We start from the raw sequence: 15,068 nt of genomic DNA, 5'->3' as shown, positions 1-15,068 counted from the left end.
GACATCTATTCTAGCTAGTCTAGATGTCAATAGTCTCTACACGAGCATCAACCATGAGGACGGTATACAAGCCACTAATTGGTTTCTTGAACACTATACCTCATTACCTGAAAAAAATAGGAGATTTTGCATTGATCTATTAAGAACCATCTTAGAGAAGAACTATTTCCTTTTTCATAATAAGTTCTATCTCCAGCGTAGGGGGACTGCCATGGGTTCCAACATGGCACCCCCCTACGCTAATATTTTCATGGCTTCCTTTGGGGAGAAGTTTATCCACTCCCACCCCTTAGTCATCAAACACGCCTTGGTTTGGCATAGATTTATTGATGACATCTTTCTCATCTGGGATGGGAGTTTGGAGTCTTTGATGGAGTTCTTCAATTACATTAATTCATGCACGACAGGGCTCTCGTTTACAATACATCATGACCCAAACCAGATCAATTTCCTTGATTGCATGATTATTAAACAGGAAGATGGGACTTTGGCAACGGATATTTATTCCAAACCAACAGATAGGAATAGTTTATTAATGTATACCAGTAATCACCCCAAACATATGAAGAGATCGTTACCTCTCTCACAGCATATACGTGTCGATCGGTTAGTCTCGAATAGCGACACAAGGATTATCCGCCACCAGGAAATGAGTAACAAGTTCCTTGAAAGGGGTTATCCCCTTGGGGTGGCCCTAGCCACTCAGCCCAGAACAACTAGATCTTGTGACACCAGTGACCGGATACTGTTCATTAACACCTTTCATCCTTTCTCCCCCCTACTAAAACAGATCATATTGAGACATTAGTCCCTATTATCTGCGGCTTATCCACGTGTGACTGAATTTGGCAACCCAACACTTTTTTGCTTCAAGCGATCGGACAACTTAAAAACAGTTTGGTCCGGGCGGACATAGGTTCCGCCACACACAAATCACGACAGGCTTTTTTAGACACACCACAACGGGGCACATTCCCATGTTTGGGATGTGCTCAATGTTCTAATGTAACTAAGGGTGGGACATTTTCACACCCTAGAACGGGCAAAATCTGCAACATTAAAGGCCTATTCACGTGTAACAGTTCCTATGTGGTTTATCTTATCAAATGTCCGTGCGGTCTCAGATATGTTGGGGAGACCACCCAGCATGTCCGAGACCGCATTAATAAGCACAAGTCTGATATTCGTTGTGGCCGGTCACTATTACCCATTCCCCAGCATTTCATCTCCAAAGGACATACGATCTCACAACTACGCTTCCAGGTGATTGACTATGTGGATGTCATTCGCAGAGGTGGGGACAGGGTTAAGCGATTGCGTGAAGCTGAGGCCAGATGGATTCATATTTTAGACACTATCGAACCCCATGGGTTGAACCGCAGATACGAATCAGGATTATAATAGACTTTTCCCTTGACATTGGTTTGTTATAGCTCTGCTCTCGGCTCTCTAGTGATGTTTTCTTAATGCTGTCTTGATCCATCCATGTATGACAATACGTTTTCTGTTTAGAATTACTTTTCTTATGACTCTTTTAGGTACTCATCAACCTTGGGATGTATTTCAGGCTGGTTAATTTTGTATATAGATGTATATAGTTTACTTAGTATGGTCCGCAGGACCCACTTTATTTGCATATACAATAATAGGGTTCAGCTTCCTTTACCCCCACAACCCTCCCTTCTTCCCCCCTCTTTCCCCCCCCCTCCCCTTCCCTCTTCCTTCTTTAAGCCTCCTCATTATGTTTCCCCTGGGATCCTGCATATATTTACATTAGGAATGATAACATAAAATATAGCAACATACTGGAGGTTTCCCCCCCCCTTTTCATATAATTGTTTATGGTTTATATGTGTATATATGATACACGCAAAGATCATGTGTCCTTTTTATCAGTAGACACGTATTATATAGACATACTGATACAGTCTTCATGTAAAATACGATATAAGCAACTTTAGCAAATATCATACTAATCGTAATGAATCTATAGCCAAAATCTCGATTTTAACTTATTTTTTCTTTCTTTCAGAATTATTGACACCGCACTCCTGGGCACTGTCCCTGTTAAATGTTGCCCATATGCACGGATCCCTGCAGTTATAGGAAACGTCACCAATTATCCACCCACTTTGGATTAGGGACGCCCCCTACACTAGCGTCATCCCTGGGACACACCTCCTGCTCTCCCTCTCTTCACTATAGGCGTCTGACACCGGCTAGTGGAAACTGGAAGTGACGTATCGGATGGTCACACGAAACCGGAAGTGACGTATCGGAGGGTCACATGACTTCTGAAACGCAAGCGTCTCAGCGTTCCACTCCCTCACTTCCTCATTACGATCACAGGAAGTGATCTACACAGGTCTCCCTTTATAAACTCACTCTGTTTGGCATTTAACACCACCACGCAAAGGGAGCAGGTCCAATTGCCCTACCACACAGGTTCAGGTGAGTTACATGGTGATGCCGTGCGGCCTTTTAGCAATTACTTTACTTATGTCCTCCCTTTATTTTTTCTAGATAGTCCGGCACCCGTTAGGGGATAACCATTAACCACTTACGAACCTGATCAGGTCTACCATCTATGTTTTGATCCCTATGTTCTAATGATTAGAGATAAGTATCCTCACTATGACTCTCTTTGCATACTAGAAACTCCTTACCCGTACGTATACACAGCAGCACATATCTCTGTAGGCTGCAGTAAATATACCCGGGGTTAAAGTGGCCTAGGCCAGACTATACCCCGGGGTATAAACTGGCCTAGGCCGGACTATACCCCTTTGGGCTAGAATATACCCTGGGAATACTCTGGCCTAGTCCACACTATACCCCGGGGTATAAATTGGCCTAGGCCAGATTTTACCCCTCCGCATACCCCAGCTGCTGTAGATCAGGGCCTCAGCCAGCAAACGGGGCCCCAGGCAGCACACCGGGGCCCCAGGCAGCACACAGTGGGTCAGAGACAGTGGACAGGTCCCCAAGAAGCGCACAGGGGCCCTTGGCAGAACACAGGGCTCCAGGCAGCACTCAGGGATCCAGGCAGCACTCGGGGGCTCCAGGCAGCACTTGGGGCCACAGGCAGCACTTGGGGGGCCACAGGCAGTGCACGGGACCCCAGACAGCACACAGGGTGGCAGAGAAAGCGCACAGGGCTCCAGACAGCGCACAGGGCCCCAGACAGCGCACAGGGCCCCAAACAGCGCACAGGAGCCCCAGGCTGCGCACAGGGGGGCAGAGACAGCACATGGGGCCCAAGGCAGTACACAGGGGGGCAGAGACAGTGCACGGGGCCCCAGGCAGCACACAGAGGGGCAGAGACAGTGCACGGGGCCCCAGTTAGCACACAGGGGAGCAGAAACAGTGCACGGGGCCCCAGGCAGCACACAGGGAAGCAAAGACAGTGCACGGGGCCCCAGGCATTACACAGGGGGGCAGAGACAATGCACGGGGCCCCAAGCAGCACACAAGGGGGCAGAGAGAGCGCACGGGGCCCCAGGCAACACAAGGGGGCAGAGACAGCGCACGGGGCCTCAGGCAGCGCACGGGGGGCCCCAGGCAGTGCACGGGGGGACAGAGACAGCAAATGGGCACAAAGCAGTACACAAGGGGGGAGAGACAGAACAAGGGGGGGTAAAAGACAGTGTGCTAGAGGGGGTAAAAGACAGCGTGCAAGGGGGGATAAAAGACAGCATGCAAGGGGGGGTAAAAGACAGCGTGCAAGGGGGTAAAAGACAGCGTGCAAGGGGGGTTAAAAGACAGCGTGCAAGGGGGTTAAAAGACAGCATGCAATGGGGGCATAGAGACAGCGTGCAAGGGGGCCGAAGAGACAGCGTGCAAGGGGGCCGAAGAGACAGCGTGCAAGGGGGTCGAAGAGACAGCATGCAAGGGCGGCATGCAAAGGGGGCAAAGAAACAGCATGCAAAGGGGGGCAAAGAAACAGCATACAAGGGGAGCGAACAGACAGCATGAAGGGCCTCTTTGCACTGTCTCTGCCCCTCTGTACACTGTCTCTGCCCCTCTATGCGCTGTCTGGTGACCGCTGTGCGGTGTTGGGCCCCCGTGCACTGCCTGGGGCCCCGTGCACTGTCATTGCCCCCTGTGTGCTGCCTGAGGCCCCGTGCGCTGTCTTTGCCCCCTGTGTGCCGACCCGCTGTTCCAGACAGTGCACAGGGGATCTGAGACAGCGAACGGGGCCCCAGGCAGCACACAGGGGGCAATGACAGAGCAATGGGCCCCAAGCAGCTGTCCCTGCCCCATGTCTGCTGCCTGGGGGCCCGAGTGCTTCCTGGGGCCTCGTGTGCTACATGCAGCCACTGTGTGCTGCCTGGGGCCCCGTGTGCTGCCTGCGGCCCCTGTGAGCTACCTGGGGCCTTTTACGCTGCCTGGGTCCCCGTGCACAATCAATGCCCCCTGTGTGCTGCCTGGGGCCCCGTGCACAATCAATGCCCCCTGTGTGCTGCCTGGGGCCCCGTGCACTGTCAATGCCACCTGTGCGCTGCCTGGGGCCCTATGCGCTGCCTGGGGCCCTTGTGCGATGCCGGGTGCTCTTGTGCGCTGCCTGCGGCCCCTGTGTTCTGCCTAGGGCCCCGTGCACTGTTAATGCACCGTGTGCTACCTGGGGCCCCGTGCACTGTCAATGCACCCTGTGCGCTGCCTGGGGCCCTTGTGCACTGCCTCTGCCTCCTGTGCACTTCCTGGGACCCCTATGTGCTGCCAGAGGCCCCTATCTGCTGTTTGGCGTCCCAAGCGCTGCTTGGGGCTCCATGTGCTGACTGGGCCCCCGTGCGCTGTCTCTGACCCCCTGTGTACTGCCTGGGGCCCCATGCGCTGTCTCTGCCCCCTGTGTGCTGCCCCGTGCGCTGTCTCTGCCCCCTGTGTGCTGCCTGGGGTCCTTGTGCGCTGCCTGCGGCCACTGTCTTCTGCCTAGGGCCCCGTGCACTGTTAATGCACCATGTGCTGCCTGGGGCCCCGTGCACTGTCAATGCACCCTGTGCGCTGCCTGGGGTCCTTGTGCGCTGCCTCTGCCCCCTGTGCACTGCCTGGGACCCCTATGTGCTGCCAGAGGCCCCTATCTGCTGTCTGGCGTCCCAAGTGCTGCTTGGGGCTCCGTGTGCTGACTGGGGCTCCGTGTGCTGACTGGGGCCCCGTGCGCTGTCTCTGCCCCCTGTGTGCTGACTGGGGCCCCGTGCGCTGTCTCTACCCCCAGTGTACTGCCTGGGGCCCCGTGCGCTGTCTCTGCCCCCTGTGTGCTGACCCATGCGCTGTCTCTGTCCCGTGTGCTGTTTGGGGCCCCTATGCGCTGCCTGCGGTCCCTGTTCGCTACGTGGAGCCCCGTGCACTGTCTCTGCCCCGTGTGCTGCCTGGGGGCCCTGTGTGCAGCCTGGGGTCCCGTGCGCTGGCTCGGGCCCCGTGCGCTGGCTCGGGCCCCGTACGCTGGCTCGGGCCCCGTGCGCTGGCTGGGGCTCTGTGCGCTGGCTGGGGCCCTGATCGTCACCAATGTGGTGACGAAGTTTTGGCCTTTCCTCAGGGAAGATCCTTCTTTGGAAGGTGTCGTTACTGATAGACCGGTTTTTGTTGCCAAGAGGGTGAAAACCCTCATAGATTTACTAGTACACAGTCATCATGTACCTGTTTCATCTAACTACCTATTTGGCTCTAAAGGCCCCAAATGGGGTTGTTGGTCTTGCGGGAGTTGTTCTGCCTGCCCTTCTGTCTCTAAGAGCAATGTTTTTTCAGATTCTAACAATGAACGGGAATATAAAATTGTCCATTTTATCAACTGTAGAACATCTATGGTGATATATATGGCCAGATGCCCTTGCAATCTACAGTATGTGGGTATGACCACTAGAGAGTTTCGTGTTAGAATTTTAGAACACATTAGAGACATAAGGGCGGCTGAGAAGATTCCTGCTGATCAGGTCTTTACCATCGCCAAACTTAAACCCCTGGCTAGACATTTTAGGGATTGTCATCCGGGACAATCACATCTGCTGCGATTTACTGGGATAGATCGCCTATACCCAGGAAATCGAAGAGGTGATACCTTCAAGAAACTCGGTCAAATGGAATGCAGGTGGATCACACTTTTAAAAAGTATGAAACCAAGGGGCCTTAACGACCAGTGGGGCTTCTCAAGCTTCTTATGAGATTTTCCATTATAGAAATAGGTTTCCACCATACAATGCTGACGTCTGCCCTCTCCTCATCTCGTTGCTCTCATCATTCGACATGATAGCCATATTTCTAACATGTATGTATGTTTTTATTTGTTTTTTTTTTATTTTCACCCTGTGTTATGTATCTTTCCTTGTGCTCTGGTTGAAGTAAAGACAAAATCCCTTTCGGCGCTTCCGGAGGATAAATGGATTATCAGTGCAAGTTTGCAACAACTTCAAGAACAAGGGTTTATTAAGGGTTCAATAAAAAACGGACAATTACGGACAACGCGTTTCAGCTAACAAAAGCCTTCATCATACTAGCGAAAACAGAAGAAATCTGCACGGTGAGTGTAAAATTCGTATGATCATACAATCTGTGTTTACATACATCTACACTTAGATTTGGCGCCCCGTTGTTCTCTTCTTTTTTTCTTTCCTTTATTCTTGTGCTCTGGTTGATATAGGTCGTGTAGGTTTTACCTTATTAATAATTCATCCTCAGGCCAATTTGCTTCACACATGGGAATAAGTGTCATATGCTCTCATACACCACTCATCATATTTTGTCCCCCTTCTTCACTTCTTCCATTCTGATGGAGGCTTGTGATATTTGGGTGAATTAATTATGGGTAGGGATGTGGGACATTTTAGCGGTATGTGTCTTCCTCTGGTTGGAGCCCTTGTGATGATCCTTTATAAGGATATGAGGCTGTTCTTACACTACTCACCCACATGGGGGGTTTAACTCCTATGATATCTAACCTTTGGTTTGGTATTTAACAATCAGATTTTGCTCCTTATGTGTGGTGGGATATAATTCTGATATATCTGGTAGTATCTCTCCTGTTTACAGGAATATAGCCTTTGTGGTTGTGCTGTTCTCTTCTTTGTGGCATAACCATGATTTTGACTATTTGTATAGTAGGATTTTCGTTTGATGATGCCCCTTTATGAAAAAATCCATTATAACTTTTCCTGTAATTGGATGGTTTTAGCATCATCTATTTACATAGGAATATGACTTAAGATACTTTAATTAATATTATAATGACTTGGGATTTCCTCTATATGTGTTTTCGTGATTTTTTTTTTTTGCAGAGGTGGATGTTATATTGGTATGGAGATATTATCTCATATAGGCATCGTATTTCTGATTGTACTTTGTCTTTATTTGTATGCCTTTAGCTGCTATATCTTATAATAATCTTGTCTCATATTCTATATTTCATTAATCTTAGATGTCTGTATTCTATAGAATTTTGCTTCCATGTATAGTTATATATACAGACACCACAATTATCTTGATAATTATTGGTTTTGGAGGAAATGACACATGTATGCCATCTTATATTTTTGATCTGCCGCTGGATCGCAATCCCTGCTCATCTTATATAACTCGCGGTTTCCTGTGTGCCTCTTTTGGCCTTCATTGATATCTGTTGTATACCTCTTTCAAGATGGCGGCGGGTAACACTGTGCGACGCGACGCGCATGCGCGGGTCGCGCTCTTTCTTTGGATGTCCTTTTCTGCGTCATCAACGATGACATTGTCGCCCTTGTTGTACGTGGGTGGGCTTCCGGATGAGGAAGCGCTGGACTGCACATGCGCATGCCGCGCCGCCCGATATGAAGGTGTTCCCATGATTTTATGAGATGCAGCTGCCCCTACAGGTATTTAACACACCTACAGACCTTTCTGCTCCACTCCCTGACGAAGCGGTAGCGAAACAGTCATTGGAGTGGCAGGGAGGGACTGGTAATTATATTTGTTATGGCCTAATATTTCATTTAATATCTCTACATCTATTTATGTTTGCTGCTATACACCTTCCTCTATTTTAGCATATATAGGCCACCCTGTACTGATGCATCCACTGATTTTTGTTGTTATACACCTTTGCTACCTCAGTATATATATATATGCTGCTATATATTGATGCACATGGCACTTTTTTATACATAACTTATATTTGTTATTTATGCCAATTAATATCTATGAGGTTTCTTTATATAAATTTTGGATACAATAGCAAATATAAAACTGTTTTGGTTGCATACAGTATTTCACCTGACTGCCATACATGTGATACATGTTCTACTGTTGTATACCTTCTCCATCTGAGTATATACATGTATGCCTTTTTGCACCTGGCACTTTAAAATGGCTTCAAACTTTTGAGACAAATTCATTCAAAATTTATACCTGTTATATATGCCATTTGATATTTATCATGTGCCTATGTCCATTTTTTGGATTGTATAGGCATTAACTTCTTTGGATTGTGTATAGCACCTCATCTAATTGTCACATTTGTGAATTTATTGAATTTATTGTGTATTATATGTGGCCATTTATTACCTTTCTTATATATTGGTTCCTTCCTGCTCTTTTCTGTGCACTTTGATTTTAAATGCGTGTCTAGCTTTTTAACCAATAAAATTAATTTTTGTCACAAAGTATGTTCATGGAATATTTTTGTGGGATATAGTACACAGGGAGGCAGAGACAGTGCACGGGGCCCCAGGCAGCACACAGGGGGGCAGAGACAGTGCAAGGGGCCCCAGGCAGCACACAGGGGGGCAGAGACAGTGCACGGGGCCTCAGGCAGGACACAGGGGAGCAGAGACAGTGCACGGGGCCCCAGGCAGCACACAAGGGGGCAGAGACAGCACACGGGGCCCCAGGCAGCGCACGGGGGGACAGAGACAGCAAATGGGAACAAAGCAGTACACAAGGGGGGAGAGACAGCACAAGGGGGGGTAAAAGACAGCGTGCAAGGGGGTAAAAGACAGCGTGCAAGGGGGGCATAGAGACAGCGTGCAAGGGGGGACCATGAGACAGCGTGCAAGGGGGGCGATGAGACAGCGTGCAAGGGGGGCGATGAGACAGAGTGCAAGGGGGGCGATGAGACACCATGCAAGGGGGCCGAAGAGACAGCGTGCAAGGGGGCCGAAGAGACAGCATGCAAGGGGGCCGAAGAGACAGCATGCAAGGGCGGCATGCAAAGGGGGCAAAGAAACAGCATACAAGGGGAGCGAAGAGACAGCATGAAGGGCTTCTTTGCACTGTCTCTGCCCCCCTATGCGCTGTCTGGTAACCGCTGTGCGGTGTCTGGGGCCCCGTGCACTGTCATTGCCCCCTGTGTGCTGCCTGAGGCCCCGTGCGCTGTCTTTGTCCCCTGTGTGCTGACCAGCTGTTCCAGACAGTGCACAGGGGATCTGAGACAGCGAACGGGGCCCCAGGCAGCACACAGGGGGCAATGACAGAGCAATGGGCCCTAAGCAGCTGTCCCTGCCCCATGTCTGCTGCCTGGGGGCCCGAGTGCTTCATGGGGCCTCGTGTGCTACAAGCAGCCACTGTGCGCTGCCTGGGGCCCTGTGTGCTGCCTGCGGCCCCTGTGAGCTACCTGGGGCCTTTTACGCTGCCTGGGTCCCCGTGCACAATCAATGCCCCCTGTGTGCTGCCTGGGGCCCTGTGCGCTGCCTGGGGCCCTTGTGCGATGCCTGGGGCCCTTGTGCGATGCCTGCGGCCCCTGTGTTCTGCCTAGGGCCCCGTGCACTGTCAATGCACCGTGTGCTGCCTGGGACCCCGTGCACTGTCAATGCACCCTGTGCGCTGCCTGGGGCCCTTGTGTGCTGCCTCTGCCTCCTGTGCACTGCCTGGGACCCCTATGTGCTGCCAGATGCCCTTATCTGCTGTCTGGCGTCCCAAGCGCTGCTTGGGGCTCCATGTGCTGACTGGGGCCACGTGCGCTGTCTCTGCCCCCTGTGTACCGCCTGGGGCTCCGTGCGCTGTCTCTGCCCCCTGTGTGCTCCCCCGTGCGCTGTCTCTGCCCCCTGTGTGCTGCCTGGGGTCCTTGTGCGCTGCCTGGGGCCCTTGTGCGATGCCTGCAGCCCCTGTCTTCTGCCTAGGGCCCCGTGCACTGTCAATTCCCCCCTGTGTGCTGCCTGGGGCCCCATGCACTGTCAATGCACCCTGTGCGCTGCCTGGGGCCCTTGTGCGCTACCTCTACCTCCTGTGCACTGCCTGGGACCCCTATGTGCTGCCAGAGGCCCCTATCTGCTGTCTGGCGTCCCAAGCGCAACTTTGGGCTCCATGTGCTGCCTGGGGCCCCGTGCGCTGTTTCTGCCCCCTGTGTACTGCCTGGGGCCCCGTGCGCTGTCTCTGCCTCCTGTGTGCTGCCCTGTGCGCTGTCTCTGCCCCCTGTGTGCTGACTGGGGCCCTGTGCGCTGTCTCTACCCCCTGTGTACTGCCTGGGGCCCCGTGCGCTGTCTCTGCCCCCTGTGTGCTGCCCCGTGCGCTGTCTCTGCCCCCTGTGTGCTGACCCATGCGCTGTCTGTCCCGTGTGCTGTTTGGGGCCCCTATGCGCTGCCTGCGGTCCCTGTTCGCTACCTGGAGCCCCGTGCACTGTCTCTGCCCCGTGCATTCTATGCCCCATGTGCTGCCTGGGGCCCCTGTTTGCAGCCTGAGGCCCCGTGCGCTGGCTGGGGCTCTGTGCGCTGGCTGGGGCTCTGTGCGCTGTCTGGGACCCTGATCTACAGCAGCTGGGGTATACAGAGGGATGTACTCTGGCCTAGGCCACTTTAACCCCGGGTATATTCTGGGGAGGGGGTTATTCTGGCCTGTTACTTCGGGAGTTACTGCAGCAGCGATTCTCATTTCTGTGTTCGGAAGGAGCTATTCGCTTTTTGGGTAATCTCTAACATGTCCTTTAATTCTGGTGCCTCTGACGTGACAGTTGCCACAAAGTATTGCATCTAGTCACAGATGCAGTGCCAACCTCAGGTTTCTGGAAGACTAATTTTGGTATATACCAAACAAACACACATTGTCATGTCCCTTTTCCTTCCAGACTGGGTAACAGGCTAGAGACGAGGCCTGATGGAAAGCCACATATGGTGGAGACTGAGCCAAACCCACTAGTCAGAGGCCATGAAAGAGGGAGGGGCTAGACAGGGTGAAGTGAGGAGTTGACGGTAGTCAGACATGGAGTAAAGGGGTCACAGGCGACAAGTGTGGAGTGGTTGACTGAGTTAAAAGGAGTACAGTCCCTGGGAGAGTAAGGGGAGTACTCCTAGGACTTGGCACCGGCAGGGTGAAGAACCCTAGATCAGACAGACGCTCTAAGCTCATCTGGTATCTCTGCACGACGAGGGGATTGTCACGGTTCATCACCAACAAGACAGTCCGGAGCACAGCAGCAAAGGGAGAGCCAGAAGTCCAACCCAGACAAGGTTCATGCTGCCTACATACGGGGGCCAAGACTAAAAGACCAGGAAGGGAACCCTAAAACGCTTCAGGCTACAGAGACATACCAACCTGGGACGGGTGCAAGGAAGAAAAGCACACCAGGTCACAAAACTGGCACTGGGACAAAGGGAACACTGAGGCCCCGTTTGGCCAGACCAGTACCAGTCTGGCTGATGCTCACCAAATCTGTGAGTAAAGACAAGTTAAACTTGACCATATAATATCTGATGCCATCTTGGTCACGTGGGATATAGGCAGTTTATATACCTCAATTACTCATGAGAAAGGCATTAACTCTGTGCATAAATTATTACCTGACCATAATTTTGACTGAGACAAAAAAAAATTTGTATAGAATTATTGAATATTGTATTAAGGGAAAAAAAATTTCTTTTTCAGGATAGTTTTTATTTACAGGTACAAGGTACAGCTATGGGGTCCAATGTAGCCCCCCCTCCCCCCCTATGCTATTTGCTATATGTCACAGTTTGAACAAACATTCATCAATCCACATGAACTTTTTAAATCACATGTATTGTCTTGGAAACAATATATAGATATCTTTTGCATATGGGGGGGCTCATTGGACTCCCTTCTAACATTTCACAATTACCTAAACATCATTTGGCCAGAATTACAGTTCACTATACAATATGATTATAATACATTAAGCTTTTTGGATACTATGGTCATTAGAGGTGATGGCGGCAAATTGGAGACCGATCAAGGCCACTGATAAAAATAACTTATTTCAGTACTCCAGCTGCCACCCCAAGGCCGTTAAGAAATCAATTCCCAAATCTCAATTTCTCAGAGTCAAAAGAATTGTCAGTCAAGATGCTACGAAGACATTAAGACTTGATGAGATGAACTCCAGATTTAAAGCGAGGGGGAACCCCGATAATATATTGAAGTACAGCTTGAATAGTGATAGTAAGAAATCTGATATGGAAAACCGTATTTCCTTTGTTCATAGCTTTCATCCCTATTCCTATAAGGTTCATAAACGTATCTGCCGCAACTGGCATATTTTGAGTCGAGGTTATCCTCAGATAATTGAATTCCAAAAGACGTTTCTTCCCTGCTTTCGCAGGGCTCCTAATTTAAGAAATAAACTAGTTAGAGCGGATATAGGTTCTATTGCCCCTTCCCTCTCACAGAGCTATTTTAGTACACCCCGTAAAGGCACTTTCCCATGCCTTAATTGCTTACAGTGTAATAATATTATCAAAGGGGATAAGGTTTTCCATCCACAAACTGGTCAAGGTTTTCCCATCAAGGGATTCTACACGTGTGACAGCTCCTATGTTGTTTATGTGATCAAATGCCCATTTGGCTTACTTTATGTTGGAGAAACCACTCAGTCTATACGTGATAGGATCTCACAACATAAGTCCACTATCCGCTGTGAACGTCTTAATCTTCCACTTCCCTTTCACTTTCATAAATTAGGACACAGGGTATCTCAGCTCAGGTATCAGGTACTTGAACAAATTCCACAAATAAGAAGGGGTCAAAGTAGGGTAATACTTTTAAAAAAACGTGAAGCTTTTTGGATTTTTTTATTACAGACTATGGAACCCAAAGGTCTCAACAGAGAATTTGATATAGGGAGCTTTATGTAACTTTTTCACACCTATGAGAATACTCTCATATATATTTACCTACACGTATATTGTGTCCCTACACATATTAAGTGTGCTATATTTATAGATATACATCTGTATACGGTTTTGGATAATATTTATCTTATTTCATTGGGTATTTTATATACATTCTGTTGTGTTTTATTAATTTATTTTTCTTTTTTTCTCTCTTATGTTTAGTCAGTATTACAGACCAATTAAATCTGACAAATCCATCAATCAACTTTCGCTATTTAAATTTATTTTATGTATTTTTTTATGTATTTTTTTATAAATTTTTATATATTTTTTATATATTTCTTTATATATTTTTCTATAAATGAATTATTTGTCATATATTTATTTTTTCATAAATTTTATTTTTTATTTTTATTTTTTATGACTGATTTTCTTTATATACACTAACAATATAGATTAATAATCTGAGTAATTATATTTATTTTTGAAAAAATATTTTTTTATATATCTCCGTATACATGTCTATATTACTAATATTTCACATTGTACCATATAATAACCTCTGTCTGATTAATGTGTGTTACCCCTCTACCCCCATAAATCAATTTTATAAGCTATTGGGATCTATTATTATATCTATGCCCTTTTTGATGCAGTGTATTGCCGATCACGTGACTTTGCCACGTGTTGAATGCACTATGTGCTTCTTTCTCTCATTAAATAGCTGTTTCTCCAGCTAATGTCATCACTTCCGGTTTCGCGGACCTGTGATGACGCCGGTTTCCTCTCCTGGAGCTTGTTGCCAACCTTTTGCCAACCATATACATCACTTCCGGTTTCGTAAAACCGGAAGTGACGTTACCTCCCGGGACCTTTAAAAACCCTCTCTTTATGACACGTTAGCGCATTCCCTTGGCGTGATAGACGCAATACACATCAGCGCTCATTCTCCTGTGGCCCCTTGGTTTACTCCTAAGATGCTTTTTACTTATATGCCTGATTGTTTTTCTCTGTTTTACAGACCTGCTATCTGTGGCTGATCTCTGCCCTTATCATGCACCTACTACAATGATGTCTATTAAATTCTGCCTATTCAATTTAAAGTGATGGATATTCCCATAGAAATATCAGGTCAATAATGATTTTCTCTGACTTATGTGTGTATTGCTCTCCTGATATGCTGGTCCCTCCTATAGTTATGATTCAAATCTATGTTTATGCGCTATATTTTGTATAAATCTGGATATTGTTATAATTATGTACATTATAGCATATTTTCTTTGTATCTTTTGTTTAGTGTGAAATTATTCGGATGAAGGTCAAAGTGTGACCGAAACGTCATTTATATTTATCTGGGGTTACTATACCCATATTCACACAAAGGAGCTACTGAATAAAGTGTTTCTTTTTCTGCACAATTTATTGTGAGTGCCGGATTCCTTTTTCTGTTAAAGACAAGTTAAACAGCAGCTCTGGTGTCACCTGAGTTCTTCTCGTAGCTGTTCCACCTTCTATCCCCTGGGGCTCAGCCCTACGTGCGGAGAGCCACAACACCTAAGCTGCCAAATACTACCAGCCCCAGGAGTGAGAGACTCTGCAGTGGCGGCCTCCCTCACATAGCCGCAAACCAACAAAAACATTCTTTCATTTTATTTTTCCCTTTTAAAACCCCCTTTTAAGCGACCCCCAGGGTCACGTAACCTGTCATCGGCCAGTAACCGTGACATATTCCCTGAAACACTGGGCCCGGGACAGAGTGCCCCGTAGCCCCTTGGGTGAGACATAAGCAACCTGGAAAAAGTAAATTTTCAGAATTTAACTAATTCAATCTCCAAGGATATGTTGGCAAATGTTCTTTCAGAGCCCTTTTCTGTAACACATGGCATGAGAGGGGTGCCCGTTATTCCCGCAGATTTTCACTATGGTTATGGAACCCTTTGCTCAGGCTATTCGTGTCTCAGAGGTGATCTCGGGAATAAGGGTGGAAGACATGGAGCATTGTATTGGGCTCTTTGCTGATGATGTGATCTTGTGTGTTATTAATCA

The 15,068-nt window shown here is 48.3% G+C and overlaps 1 long non-coding RNA gene across 1 annotated transcript; it reads left to right on the top strand.

Annotated features, from left to right (window-relative positions):
• The first annotated feature begins 2,228 nt into the window (after positions 1-2,228).
• On the top strand, positions 2,229-14,202 carry LOC142244021 (uncharacterized). The gene is made up of 3 exons (XR_012724426.1): positions 2,229-2,451; positions 6,334-6,511; positions 14,044-14,202. It is a non-coding gene; the product is annotated as an uncharacterized LOC142244021 (long non-coding RNA).
• The last annotated feature ends 866 nt before the right edge of the window (positions 14,203-15,068 follow it).

The sequence above is a fragment of the Anomaloglossus baeobatrachus genome, chromosome 6 (genome assembly GCF_048569485.1).
Source record: "Anomaloglossus baeobatrachus isolate aAnoBae1 chromosome 6, aAnoBae1.hap1, whole genome shotgun sequence".
NCBI classification, from domain to species: Eukaryota; Metazoa; Chordata; class Amphibia; order Anura; family Aromobatidae; genus Anomaloglossus; species Anomaloglossus baeobatrachus.
Note: the sequence above shows the minus strand (reverse complement) of the source record. Positions and strands in the feature narration are given on the sequence as shown.